Source organism: Salmo salar, chromosome ssa01 (assembly GCF_905237065.1).
Source record: "Salmo salar chromosome ssa01, Ssal_v3.1, whole genome shotgun sequence".
In the NCBI taxonomy this organism is placed as follows: Eukaryota; Metazoa; Chordata; class Actinopteri; order Salmoniformes; family Salmonidae; genus Salmo; species Salmo salar.
Genome location: NC_059442.1, coordinates 149,178,616 through 149,194,024, shown reverse-complemented (window position 1 = coordinate 149,194,024; position 15,409 = coordinate 149,178,616). Strand labels below are relative to the sequence as shown.

General features: G+C 43.6%; 1 protein-coding gene across 1 annotated transcript in view; it reads right to left on the bottom strand.

The window, feature by feature from the left end:
* Positions 1-15,409, bottom strand: part of LOC106568179 (high affinity cAMP-specific and IBMX-insensitive 3',5'-cyclic phosphodiesterase 8B) — a 97,495-nt gene that overhangs the window by 72,365 nt on the left and 9,721 nt on the right. The window lies entirely within an intron of this gene.

Here is a 15,409-nt window from a genome sequence, read left to right as displayed (position 1 = left end):
GCCCTATTGCCTGGGGCAATTGCACTGAGCAGTCGGGTGAGTTGAGCCTGTTCTAAAGTTGCCCCAGGTGAGTTTATTTGACTGAAAACAACAACTGTACACTGTTAAAATAGTATAGCCATGCTAAGTAGTACACACACACTGAGATCTGGTGTGTGAATATAAACCCAATGTAAGTGTTAAAATACACTGAATGTATTCCAAAACAGAATGGAAGTACTCTGAAACACTAATTCTTGTGTTACTTTTAAATGTTTTACTTTAGTTTATTTAGTAAATATTTTCTAAACTTTATTTCTTGAACTGCATTGTTGGTTAAGGGCTTGTAAGTAAGCATTTCACAGTAAGGTGAAATACCTGTTGTATTCGGCACATGTGACAAATACAATTTGATTTGATTTGATTTAAAAGTACTTCTTCAATCTGAATATTGGTGGGGGGAGGGGGGTTTGTCTTGTAAAAACCATAGTTGGTGTTTCAGTGGATGTAAGGTAGCATCAAAACAAAACTGTGTACTTGACCAATAAACTTTGATTTAATTGCATGTTTTGGCAGACTGTGTCTCACATACAATCCATTGATTTAATTGTATGTTTTGGCAGACTGTGTCTCACATACAATCCATTGATTTAATTGTATGTTTTGGCAGACTGTGTCTCTCATACAATCCATTGATTTAATTGTATGTTTTGGCAGACTGTGTCTCTCATACAATCCAATGATTTAATTGTATGTTTTGGCAGACTGTCTCTCATACAATCCAATGATTTAATTGTATGTTTTGGCAGACTGTCTCTCATACAATCCAATGATTTAATTGTATGTTTTGGCAGACTGTCTCTCATACAATCCAATGAGTTAATTGTATGTTTTGGCAGACTGTGTCTCATACAATCCAATGATTTAATTGTATGTTTTGGCAGACTGTCTCTCATACAATCCAATGATTTAATTGTATGTTTTGGCAGACTGTGTCTCTCATACAATCCATTGATTTAATTGTATGTTTTGGCAGACTGTGTCTCACATACAATCCAATGAGTTAATTGTATGTTTTGGCAGACTGTGTCTCACATACAATCCATTGATTTAATTGTATGTTTTGGCAGACTGTGTCTCTCATACAATCCATTGATTTAATTGTATGTTTTGGCAGACTGTGTCTCTCATACAATCCAATGATTTAATTGTATGTTTTGGCAGACTGTCTCTCATACAATCCAATGATTTAATTGTATGTTTTGGCAGACTGTCTCTCATACAATCCAATGATTTAATTGTATGTTTTGGCAGACTGTCTCTCATACAATCCAATGAGTTAATTGTATGTTTTGGCAGACTGTGTCTCATACAATCCAATGATTTAATTGTATGTTTTGGCAGACTGTCTCTCATACAATCCAATGATTTAATTGTATGTTTTGGCAGACTGTGTCTCTCATACAATCCATTGATTTAATTGTATGTTTTGGCAGACTGTGTCTCACATACAATCCAATGATTTAATTGTATGTTTTGGCAGACTGTGTCTCTCATACAATCCATTGATTTAATTGTATGTTTTGGCAGACTGTCTCTCATACAATCCAATGAGTTAATTGTATGTTTTGGCAGACTGTGTCTCTCATACAATCCAATGATTTAATTGTATGTTTTGGCAGACTGTGTCTCTCATACAATCCAATGATTTAATTGTATGTTTTGGCAGACTGTGTCTCTCATACAATCCAATGATTTTGAAATGCCAATGGTTATAGCATAAATGGTTCATAATGTCTGGAATCAAACATGTGGTTTCCATGTGGTTGATACCATTCCATTCCATCGAATCCATTCCAGCCATTATTATGAGCCGTCCTCCCCTCAGCAGCCTCCAGTGATGTAGTCGTCTGTCATATTGAGGTATCTAGCTATAAATTAATCCTGATCAATCAAATGGATAGGTATGAGAAATAATGGGATTTCCAAATGCCCTTAACTAGGTGTCTTCGCTAGACAGACAGAGAGAGGGGGGAGAGGAAGAAATGGTGAAAGATGGAGAGAAACAGAGAAAGTTATTTTGCAATGTTTGCTTTACTTGACTACAGCAGAGTTCAATATTATAGAATGTGTGTCAGTATTCTTGCAAATATGAACATCTGTATACTGTATGACACAGATACAGGTAAGAATAAAGTCATCTTTTCTCTAACACTTTTAATGTTTGGGGTGGACCTCATCGGACCCTTCACGAAATCCAGGAATGGCAACAGCTGGTGTCTGACGGCGACTGATCACTTTACCAAGTGGGTGGAGGCAATACCCATTAAGGTCAGTAAATGAAGACTACGTGCCTAACTCTAAATTCCCTTCTGTAACCCATTAAAAAGGGTGCTTGGAACAAAAACAATTATTTTTGTTTTGTATGATACCCATCAAGGACGAGACTGCCGAGGCCACCTCCAAGGCGATGATGGACATCTTCAACCCACGGTTCACCCAAGATTGACTTAGTGCTGTTTGTCTATTGATATTAATATATAAGGTACTTTCAGATCACGGAAACCCCACCTGATGTGGTGGAAGTTGAGGCATGGACTGAGAAGGATGTGGAGGTTTTTGACCAGGTAAAAATGATTGTCCGCTCTTAATTTATTTTCTGGCCCTCCAAGAGATATTTAAGAACTGTATTTGTAATATGAAATATAATTGCATTTATTCCTGTTATCAATCAAGTTGAGACTGAACATTGACAAGGCGCAGGAGAAACAGAAGGAGAGCTACCGGAGCAGAATCACGAAGGGGACCATGTGGTACGACATCTAGGCAAATTACTTGGTTTGCTAGAAGGACGAAAGGAAGACGAGACCTGGGAAACCACTCTGCTCTTAGCTGGGGTCACCATCTGTTAAGATGAATATAAAAAATCTCATATAATAACTATTTGCATTTTAACACAAAATAACCTGAAGCTAGTTTGAGTCTCCCTAACAGTGATATTGTTCTGTCTTCCTAGGGTTTCCTCGGTGGAAGCCAACGAGCTTCTACAGCTGGAGCAGTTGGACGGTCGACCACTGAAAGCCCTGACACCCTACACTTCAGTGAAGCTCGATAGACCAAGTATGTTAAGCTTTGGTTGACATTTGAGAAAGCAAGAACTGGTAGTTATGCTTATAAAAATGTACCTCTTCAATTTACCTCTCCAAATGACTTTAGGACCTTCGACTGGCCGAGCCCCCCAGGAGGTATCCCATCCACCAGAACCAGTGAGTTCGGATCAGTCTGATTTTCTGTGCTCTGAGTCGGAGAGGGACCAGCTTGAGGTAGGCTATACCTTCCAAAAGTGTTGGAAAGGACATATCTCCCATTTATAACACTTCACTAAACCATAAAATGGTCTCCCGTTGATATAGCATCAGACGCGAACCCCATTGTGACGCAGAGGGTAACACTTTTTGGCTGGAAGACATTATTTGGCATGACAGGCCCGTCCGTGTAAGTAAGCATTTCACTGTTTGTCCCCACCTGTTGTTTACAAAGCATGTGATGAACATTTTATTTGACTCAGGTCAGAGACACTAGCATGATGGATAACTGGTGGATCACATTGAACCCTGGGCTGAAGTTGTGTATATATTTAAACTAGGCAAGTCAGTAAAGAACAAATTCAGCCTACAGGGGAACAGTGGGTTAACTGCCTTGTTTACATTTACATTTTAGTCATTTAGCAGACGCTCTTATCCAGAGCGACTTACAGTAGTGAATGCATACATTTCATACATTTTTTTCTCCGTACTGGTCCCCCGTGGGGCAGAACGACAGATTTTTATCTTGTCAGCTTGGGGATTCAATCCAGCAACCTTTCGGTTACTGGCCCAACACTGCCATGTACAAGTTCGTATAAGTGTTACTGCTAACATTAGCAGTCATTGCCTGTCATTTTTTGATCATGTGAAATAAAATGCCATATTTCCCTAGATTTAGAAGAATAACAAATACCTGACAGATCTTTGAACTGACTTTATCATTGTAAAAAAGTGAAACACCTGTTAATGTTTTGTTGTTATTTAATAAGTTGCAAAAAAAAGATAAAGCATTTGAAGCTTCAAAATCATGTCTTGAAAAAGTAATATTGTACTCATGAATTATTATCCTGGACAATCTTCATAGTTTGTATTTTCACAAAACTATATTTTCTCTTATATTTTGTTTGAGCATAATACTGTACATTTGACCTTTTGGAATTACCAATGAGGAGTCTATCAGCACACCATATAACAATAATAAACAAAAAGAGGGACTCCCATCTACAATATTTGGAAACTCCAGAAGAAGGGTTGTTATTTTACACTAGACAGGATGTGAACACCATCATAGTGTTTAGGAGCATTTGAGAGAGGAAACGGCACCAAAAGAGAAGGGATCTAACTCTACATGAAACAGGACTGGAAACACCATAATAGTGTTTTCAACTTTTCCAGTAGGGCTCCCAGTCTTCTGCAAGGTGTTGCACAACTCTTGATCAAGTGGTGTTACGACACACCATGTCCTGTTTCAGAACACCTTAGGATGAATGTTTCAGTACACCTTAAATCGGTCTCCTATCCCCTTATACCCATGTGTTCAAAAGTCCAGCAAAGTTAAGATTCTGTCTCATTAACGTTGTTGGCAGCTCAGTTGCCACTAGTTTTAGTGTTACATTGTTAAAATGAAGTGTTTGTAAGACATTCTAGTCGGCGAAGCCTAAAACTAATCTTTCTGGTTCATCCTCATTGTTTAAGTGAAAGATTTATGGCATTTATGGCAGCCTGGCAAGTTGAGCCTGCTCAGTGGTTGTCCCATTAAGCAGATTTTTCTTTACTGAAAACAACCAAACTGCAAAGAATCCCAGTAGGGGCATCGCAAAAGAATTGCTACACTGGAAGTGTAACTTTTGGTCAGGGCGAGCAGAGTGCAGGACACTTTATCCTATTGCTCCGTCCGAGATACACTATTTCGCCTAGCTACGCTAACTTCCCCCTTATGTGGGTAACAACAAGGTAGCGCCAGGTTTTGTTGAAGTGAATAGGAATATCTCACTCTGCAAAAGTTATGCGTCCAATGTAGCAGGCCAGTAAAAATGTTTTGTCTGCTTCCTGCCTGTTTAATTAAGCGACCGACAAGTTATAGCATTTCTGCATGTAAACAAATATTTTCTCATTTTCGGGCAAGTGGCCATAATCTTCAGCCAACCCAAAAATACTGCTGACTTGGCCGATGGTTAAGTGCCTTTCAGACTTTAAAGTCAATCTCTGTGTAGGGTATGACATATTGATTAATCAGTTGCAAAACGGTTTTATATGTGTTATGATGAGAACAGAGATTTTCAACACAGGTAACATAGCTTTCAACTCCTGGAAAAATTCCTGGCCCTATAGGGAGGATGAAAACCCTGTCAAACTGCAGCAACCTTGTATTTGTTCATATAAAACTAGACTAACAGGGGGGTTATGTTACACAGACAAGATAATAGAAGACAATATAACTAACAGGGCTGAGCTTGCTTTATGCAGGGTTGCATCATAAGGCCCAGTAATGGAAATGGCCAGTGCCCAAAATCCTTAAATTCCAGCCGTGTAGTCTGTATACAGCACATATATAATTCAAAAGTTACAGGCACATTAACACAGTCTTGACCAGGGTTCTCCAACCCTGTTCCTGGTGAGCTACCCTCCTGTAGGTTTTTGCTCCAACCCCACTTTTCGGAGCAAAGTGGCGAGCGTGCTCTCCTCTCTATAGACATGCCCGACCTGGGCAACCTGTGATTTCTGTGAATCTGATTGGTCAAGACACACACACACACACACACACACACACACACACACACACACACACACACACACACACACACACACACACACACACACACACACACACACACACACACACACACACACACACACACACACACACACACACAACCTGCAGCACTCTGATGAGAAGGACATAGTGTGCGAGTTGACAAAATGACTGTTGTAGCTGGAAACGTCTGATTTTTTATGGAATATCTACAGAGGCCCATTATCAGCAACCATGACTCCTGTGTTCCAATGGCACGTTGTTAGCTAATCCAAGTTAATCATTTTAAAAGGCTAATTGATCATTAGAAAACCTAAAACCTGTTGTTCTGATTAAAGAAGCAATACAATTGGCCTTCTTTAGACTAGTTGAGTATCTGGAGCATCAGCATTTGTGGGCTCGATTGCAGGCTCAAAATGGCCAGAAACAAAGACCTTTCTTCTGAAACTCGTCAGTCTATTCTTGTTCTGAGAAATGAAGGCTATTCCATGCAAGAAATTGCCAAGCAACTTAAGAACTCGTACAACGCTGTGTACTACTCCCTTCACAGAACAGCGCAAACTGGACCTAACCAGAATAGAAAGAGGAGTGGGAGGCCCCGGTGCACAACTGAGTACATTAGGGTGTCTAATTTGAGAAACAGATGCCTCATAAGTCCTCAACTGGCAGCTTCATTAAATAGTACACGCAAAACACCAGTCTCAACGTCAACAGCGAAGAGGCGACTCCGGGATGCTGGCCTTCTAGGCAGAGTTCCTCTGTCCAGTGTCTGTGTTCTTTTGGCCATCTTAATCTTTTCTTTTTATTGGCCAGTCTAACATATGGCTTTTTCCGTGCAACTCTGCCTAGAAGGCCAGCATCCCGGAGTCGCCTCTTGACTGTTGACATTGAGACTGTACTAATAATACTAATAATACACTGTATTTCTGATCAATTTGATGTTATTTTAATGGGCAAGATATGTGCTTTTCTTTCAAAAATAAGGACATTTATTAGTGATCCCAAACTTTTGAACGGTAGTATATATATATATATATATATATATATATATATATATATATATATATATATATAAAATATATGTGTGTGTTTTATTTCATAGTTTTGATGTCTTCACTATTATTCTACAATGTAGAAAATAGTAAAAATAAAGAAAACCCCTTGAACGAGTAAGTGTGTCCAAACTTTTGACTAGTACTGTACATACATACATACATACATACATACATACATACATAATCATGTAGTAACCAAAAAAGTGTTAAACCAATCAAAATATATTTTATATTTGAGATTCTTCAAAGTAGCCACTCTTTGCCTTGATGACAGCTTTGCACACTCTTGGCATTTTCTCAACCAGCTTCACCTGGAATGCTTTTCCAACAGTCTTGAAGGAGTTCCCACATATTCTGAGCACTTGTTGGCTGCTTTTCCTTCACTCTGCGGTCCAACTCATCCCAAAACATCTCAATTGGGTTGAGGTCGGTGATTGTTGTCACGCCCTGATCTGTTTCACCTGTCTTTGTGATTGTCTCCACCCCCTCCAGGTGTCGCTGATTTTCCCCAGTGTATTTATTCCTATGTTTCCTGTCTCTCTGTGCCAGTTTGCCTTGTATGTTCCAAGTCAACCTGCGGTTTTTGCCGTACTCCCGCCTTTGCTATTCTCCTTTTTTCTAGTCCTCCTGGTTTTGACCCTTGCCTGTTCTGGACTCTATACCCGCCTGCCTGACCATTCTGCCTGCCTTGACAACGAGCCTTTCTGCCACTCTATACCTCCTGGACTCTGATCTGGTTTTGACCTTTGCCTGTCCACGACCATTCTCTTGCCTACTCCTTTTGGATTAATAAACATTGTAAGACTCTAACCATCTGTCTACTGTGTCTGCATCTGGGTCTCGCCTTGTGTCATGGTAGTACGAACTGGCCATGACAGACTCAGCAGACTTGGACCAGCTCTGCCATGCTGTCTCCCTGCAGGGAGCCACCATTGGGAGACATGCGTTGTTGTTACAGGGCCTTTTGGAAGGGCTCAGTTCCTTGACAGAATGCCACGACCATGGGTTAAAGGCTATTATGGAGCAAATCAGGGAGTTAGCTCAGAGGCTGCCTGTCACCTCTGAAAAACCACAATCACCCAGTAATTTTTTCCCTCTCTGTGGTGAGTTTGTACAGCCTATCCCGGCTCCCCGAGAACCTCGCTTACCTCCTCCGGAGCGATATTCGGGGAATCCTGGTGCCTGCCGGGGTTTTCTTTCTCAGTGCTCGCTTATTTTTGAGCTACAGCCATCTTCGTTTCCTTCAGACTGATCAAAGATAGCGTATATCATTACGCTAATGTCGGGAAGGCGCTCTCCTGGGCTGCGGCAATTTGGGAGCAATAATCTACCATTTGAGGTCATCTGGAGGAATTTATGGCAGAGGTGAGAAAGGTATTTGAGTCTCTGGTATCTGGGAGAAAGGCTGCCAGTAAACTACTTGACTTACGTCAAATCTCACGTAGTGTGGCAGACTACGCTGTTGATTTTCGCACGTTGGCCGCCGAGAGTACCTGGAATCCGGAGTCTCTTTTGACATCGTTCTGCACGGATTATCTGAGGATGTAAAGGATGAGCTAGCTGCTCGGGAATTGCCGGTGGACATCGACTCCCTTATCGTCCTAACCATCAAAATCAATGGACGCCTAAGGGAACGTAGGAGTGAGAGGAGGTCTGGTCTCGGGCACACTCGTGCACCCGCTATGGCTCATTCACCTTTGAGGGAATCCGGAAGTTTCTGAAGGCAGCTTTTCCGAGAGGATTTGGAGCCACCCGAGCCCTCTGAATCTACGATGAGTGAGTTGGATACTCCTGAGCCTATATAGTTGGGAAGAGCAATGCTGTCAGTTGGGGAAAGCTGACAGAGGATGAACAGTAACTGTTGTCTGTACTGTGGAGGGGCAGGACATTTTATAGCTACCTGTCCTATTAGGAAACTTTTGTCTCTAGTGGGTACCAGCACTATGGCGAGTCAGACTGGGAGTTCCCTAATTCCCCTCACCTGCACACTTTTTTTGTGCATGTGCTGTGGGGAGACCAATCTATGTCTCTAGGAGTGCTCATTGACTCTGGGGCTGATGAAAGTTTTATGGATGCCACTATTGCTTCGGAGCTTGGTATTCCCACTCAGCCTCTCTCTGTTCCCATGGATGCCAGGGCACTGGACGGCCACTCAATAGGGGAAGTCACCCATATTACTGTGCCCATTCAATTACGGGTTTCTGGTAACCACAGAAAGACCATACAGTTCCTCATTGCATCTCCCCATGTTCCAGTCATTTTGGGATTTTCCTGGCTACAAAAGCACAATCCTATGATTGACTGGACCACAAGCTCCATCCTGGGTTGGAGCCCATTTTGCCATTCCCACTGCCTTCAAGCAGCACAGCCTTCCCCAAGTCGTCCTCCTCAGGACGTTAGCAAGACTGTGGATGTCTCTGCTACTCCCACCGAGTACCATGACCTCCTGGATGTGTTCAGTAAGTCATGTGCTACTTCCCTCCCCCCACCGTCCTTATGACTGTGCCATTGATCTTCTCACAGGCACTACACCACCTCGGGGTCGGTTGTATTTTCTGTCCGGACCAGAGACCAAAGCTATGGAGGAGTACATAATCTCTTGCCACTGAGGCCGTCCGTCCGTCTGCATCTCCTGCCGGAGCAGGGTTTTTCTTTGTGGAAAAGAAGAACAAGACCCTGCGTCCGTGCATTGACTACCAGGGACTTAACGACATTACGGTTATAAATGATCCCCTACCTCTCCTCTCCTCGGCATTTGAACCTCTCCAGGGAGCCCACCATGTTTTCCAAGTTGGACCTTCGGAATGCCTACCACCTGGTTCGGATACACGAGGGAGATGTGTGGAAGACAACCTTCAACACAGCCAGTGGACATGAGTACCAGGTCATGCCATTTGTTCTCACCAATACCCCCGCTGTTTTCCAGGCTTTGGTCAACGATGTGTTCTGGGACATGCTAAACCGTTTTGTGTTCGTTTACCTTGACGACATCCTGTTTTTTTTCCTGATCTGCCCAAGAACATGTACATCATGTCAGACAGGTTCTTCAGCGCCTCCTGGAGAACCAATTGTTTGTGAAAGTCAATAAGTGTGAGTTCCACCACTCTACTATCACCTTTCTGGGAAATGTCATTGCTGAGGGCAATGTTCAGATGGATCCTGGAAAGGTGAAAGCAGTGGTGGACGGGCCTCAACCAATGTCCAGGGTGCAGTTGCAACGGTTTCTTGGTTTTGCTAACTTCTACTGCCGTTTCATTTGGGATTACAGCACCCTGGCGGCCCCCCTCTCGGCACTCACCTCTCCCAAGGTACCGTTCAAATTGTCTCCAGCTGTCGAAAAAAGCCTTTGTGGACCTGAAGCATCAGTTCACAACAGGTCCCATCCTCATCCATCCGGACCCCTCGCTTCAATTTGTGGTGGAAGTTGATGCTTCGGATGTTGGAGTGGGGGCAATCCTGTCCCAGCGATCTGCCCAGGACCAAAAGCTTCATCCCTGTGCCTTCCTGTCCCATCGTCTCAATCCTGCAGAGAGGAACTACGATGTAGGCAATTGAGAACTCCTGGCGGTTAAGATGGCATTGGAAGAGTGGAGGCACTGGCTGGAAGCAACAAAACAGCCATTCTTGGTCTGGACAGACCATAAAAACTTGGAATATCTCCGAACATTCAAGCGCCTCAACTCCAGGCAGGCCCGGTGGGCCCTCTTGTTTACCAGATTCAACTTCACCCTTTCCTACCGCCCAGGGTCAAAAAATGTGACACCTGACACTCTCTCCCGCCTATACAGTTCCTCTGCCACACCCTCGACCTCCGCAACCATTCTACCTACCTCATGCCTTGCTGCCACTGTGGATCGGGGTATTGAGAACCTGGTTCGCAAGACACAACGCTCCCAGCCTGGACCTGAAGAGTGCCCGGCTAACCGGTTGTTTGTCCTTAACCCAGTCCGGTCCCGGGTCCTGGAATGGGCTCATTCCTCCTGGCTGACCTGTCATCCAGGGTCCCGTCGTACACTAGCCTTCCTCCGACAACGTTTCTGGTGGCCCACTATGGTTCCTGACGTCTCTGCCTTCGTCGCTGCATGCACAGTGTGTTCTCAGAACAAGACTCCTCGCCAAGCTCCTTCTGCCCTCCTTCCGCCACTACCGGTCCCTCATCGTCCCTGGTCTCATATCTCTGGACTTTGTCACTGGGCTCCCTCCGTCTGATGGCAACACTGTCATTTTAACAGTAGTCGATCGATTCTCCAAGGCTGCCCATTTCATCCCTCTCCTACCTTCTGCCAAGGAGATGGCCCAGCTTATGGTGCAGCATGTCTTCTGGATCCATGGACTCCCGGTAGACATGGTCTACGATCTGGGTCCTCAGTTCTGGAAGGCATTCTGCACCCTTATTGGGTCGTCGGCCAGCCTGCCATCCGGATTCCATCCCCAAACCAGCGGTCAGTCGGAGCAAGCCAACCAAGATTTGGAAACTACTTTGAGATGCCTGGTCTCAACCAACCCCACTACCTGGAGCCTTCAACTGGTCTGGGTGGAGTATGCCCGGAACACCCTTCCCTGTTCTGCCACCGGACTCACCCCCTGGAACACTCGAAAGTGGAATCAGCCTCCACTCTTCCCGGAACAAGAGCAGGAGGTCAGCGTACCATCAGCCCAGATGTTTGTTCGCCGCTGTCGACAGGTATCGTCGACAAGCGGAACGTAACCGGGCTCCAGCTCCCCGATACCGTATTGGACAGAGGGTATGGCTTTCCACTCGGGACCTGCCCCTGCGGGTAGAGTCCCGTAAACTGTCCTCCCAGTTCATTGGTCCTTTTCCATTCTTCAGAGTCCTGAGTTCCACTGCTGTCCATCTTGTGTTACCCCGTATCCTCCGTATCCACCCTACTTTCCATGTGTCCAGAATTAAGCCCGTGTCTCACTGTCCTTTGTCTTCTGTTTCCAGGATACTGTCACACCCTGATCTGTTTCACCTGTCCTTGTGATTGTCTCCACCCCCTCCAGGTGTCACTGATTTTTCCCAGTGTATTTATCCCTGTGTTTCCTGTCTCTCTGTGCCAGTTCGTCTTGTATGTTCCAAGTCAGCCAGCGTTTTTCCCCGTACTCCTGCCTTTGCTATTCTCCTTTTTCCAGTCCTTCCGGTTTTGACCCTTGCCTGTTCTGGACTCTATACCCACCTGCCTGACCACGAGCCTTTCTGCCACTCTGTACCTCCTGGACAATGATCTGGTTTTGACCTTTTGCCTGTCCACGACCATTCTCTTGCCTACTTCTTTTGGATTAATAAACATTGTAAGACTCCAACCATCTGCCTCCTGTGTCTGCATCTGGATCTCGCCTTGTGTAACGTTAATTGTGGAGGCCAGGTCATCTGATGCAGCACTCCATTACTCTCTTTCTTGGTCAAATTGACTTACACAGCCTGGAGGTGTGTTGGGTCATTGTCCTGTTGAAAAACAAACAATAGTCACACTAAGCACAAACCAGATGGGATGGTGTATCGCTGCAGAATGCTGTGTGCCTTGAATAAATAAAAATAAAAAATCACAGACTGTCACCAGCAAAGCACCCCCACACCATAATACCTCCTCCTCAATGCTTTACGGTGGGAAATACAGATGCGGAGATCATCCGTTCACCCACACCGCGTCTCACAAAGACACGGCGGTTGGAGCCAAAAAATCTCCAATTTGGACTCCAGACCAAAGGACAAATTTCCACTGGTCTAATGTCCATTGCTTGTGTTTTTTGGCCCAAGCAAGTCTCTTCTTATTATTGGTGTCCTTTAGTAGTGCTTTCTTTGCAGCAATTCGACCACGAAGGCCTGATTCACACAGTCTCCTCTGAACAGCTGATGTTGAGATGTGTCTGTTACTTGAACTCTGAAGCATATATTTGGGCTGCAATTTCTGAGGCTGGTAACGCTAATGAACTTATCCTCTGCAACAGAGGAACTCTGGGTCTTCCATTCCTGTGTCGGTCCTCATGAGAGCCAGTTTCATTATAGCGCTTGATGGTTTTTGCGACTGCACTTGAAGAAACTTTCAAAGTTCTTGAAATTTTCTGTATTGACTGACCTTCATGTCTTAAAGTAATGATGGGCTGTCGTTTCTCTTTGCTTATTTGAGCTGTTCTTGCCATAATATGGACTTGGTCTTTTACCAAATAGGGATATCTAATGTATACCACCCATACCTTGTCACAACACAACTGATTGTCTCAAACACATTAACCTCTCTCGGGTATGTGGGACAAAATCGTCCCACCTAGTCAACAGCCAGTGGAATCGAGTGGCGCGATATTCAAAAACCTTAAAATTGCTATAACTTCAATTTCTCAAACATATGACTAGTTTACACCATTTTAAAAGACAAGACTCTCGTTAATCTAACCACATTGTCCGATTTCAAAAAGGCTTTACAACGCAAGAAAAACATTAGATTATGTCAGGAGAGTACCCAGCCAGAAATAATCACACACCCATTTTTCAAGCTAGCATATAATGTCACAAAAACCAAAACCACAGCTAAATGCAGCACTAACCTTTGATGATCTTCATCAGATGACACTCCTAGGACATTATGTTATACAATACATGCATGTTTTGTTCAATCAAGTTCATATTTATATCAAAAACCAGCTTTTTACATTAGCATGTGACGTTCAGAACTAGCAAACATACCGAAAACTTCCGGTTAATTTACTAAATTACTCACGATAAACGTTCACAAAAAACAACAATTATTTTAAGAATTATAGATACAGAACTCCTTTATGCAATCACGGTGTCAGATTTTAAAATAGCTTTTCAGCAAAAGCACATTTTGCAATATTCTGAGTAGATAGCTCGCCATCACGGGCTAGCTAATTTGACACCCACCAAGTTTGGCGTTCACTAAACTCAGAATTACTATAAGAAAAATTGGATTACCTTTGCTGTTCTTCGTCAGAATGCACTCCCAGGACTTCTACTTCATCCACAAATGTTGTTTTGGTTCAAAATAATCCATAGTTATGTTCAAATATCCTCTGTTTTGTCCGTGCATTCAGGTCCCTATCCGAACGGTGACGCACGGATGCATGTCGTGACAAAAAAATTCTAAATATTCCATTACCATACTTCGAAGCATGTCAAACTCTGTTTAAAATCAATTTTTATGCGATTTTTCTCGTAAAATAGCGATAATATTCCGACCGGGAGACTTGTTTTCGTTCAAAGACTCAAAGAAGAAAATGGACTCTTCACGTGTACGCGCGCCCCCGTTTCATTGTTCTCAGATCGACCACTTTCCAAATGCGCTACTGTTTTTCAGCCAGGGACTGCAGAGTCATCATTCCCCGTTCTGGCGCCTTCTGAGAGCCTATGGGAGCCTTAGAAAATGTCACGTTACAGCAGAGATCCTCTGTTTTCGATAAAGAGGCTATAGAAGGCCAAGAAATGGTCAGAGAGGGCACTTCCTGTATACAATCTTCTCAGGTTTTGGCCTGCCATATGAGTTCTGTTATACTCACAGACACCATTCAAACAGTTTTAGAAACTTTAGGGTATTTTCTATCCAAATCAAACTATATGCATATTCTAGTTTCTGGGCAGGAGTAATAACCAGATTAAATCGGGTACGTTTTTTATCCGGATGTGAAAATACTGCCCCCTACCCTAGAGAGGTTAAGAAGGAAAGAAACTCCACAAATGAACTTTTAAGAAGGCACACCTGTTAATTCAAATGCATTCCAGGTGACTCTCATCAAATCCAATTGTATTAGTCAAATGCGCCGAATACAACAGGTGTGGACCTTACAGTGAAGTGCCTACTTACGAGCCCCTAACCAACAATGCAGTTTCAAAAAAATTAAAGTAAAAAGTAATTAAAGAGCAGCAGTGAAATAACAATAGCGAGCCTATATACAGGGGAGTACCAATACAGAGTCTATGTGCGGGGGCACCGGTTATTTGAGGTAGTATGTACATGTTGGTAGAGTTATTAAAGTGACTATGCATAAATGACAAGAGAGTAGAAGTGGTGTAAAAAGGGGGCAGGGGGGGCACTGCAAATAGACTGGGTAGCCATTTGACTAGATGTTCAGGAGTCTTATGGCTTGAGGGTAGAAGCTGTTAAGAAGCCTCTTGGACCTAGACTTAGTGCTACGGTACTGCTTGCCGTGCGGTAGCAGAAAGAACAGTCTATGACTAGGGTGGCTGGAGTTTTTGAAAATGTTTAGGATATTCCTCTGACACCGCCTGGTATAGAGGTCCTGGATAGCAGGAAGCTTGGCTCCAGTGATGTACTGGGCCGTTCGCACTACCCTCTGTAGTGCCTTGCTCTCGGAGGCAGAGCAGTTACCATACCAGGCAGTGATGTTACCCATCAGGATGCTCTTGATGCTGTAGCTGTAAAACCTTTTGAGGATCTGAGGACCCATGCCAAATCTTTTCAGTCTCCTGAGGGGAATAGGTTTTGTGCTTGGACCATGTTAGTTTGTTGGTGATGTGGACGCCAAGGAACTTGAAGATCTCAACCTGCTCCACTGCTGCC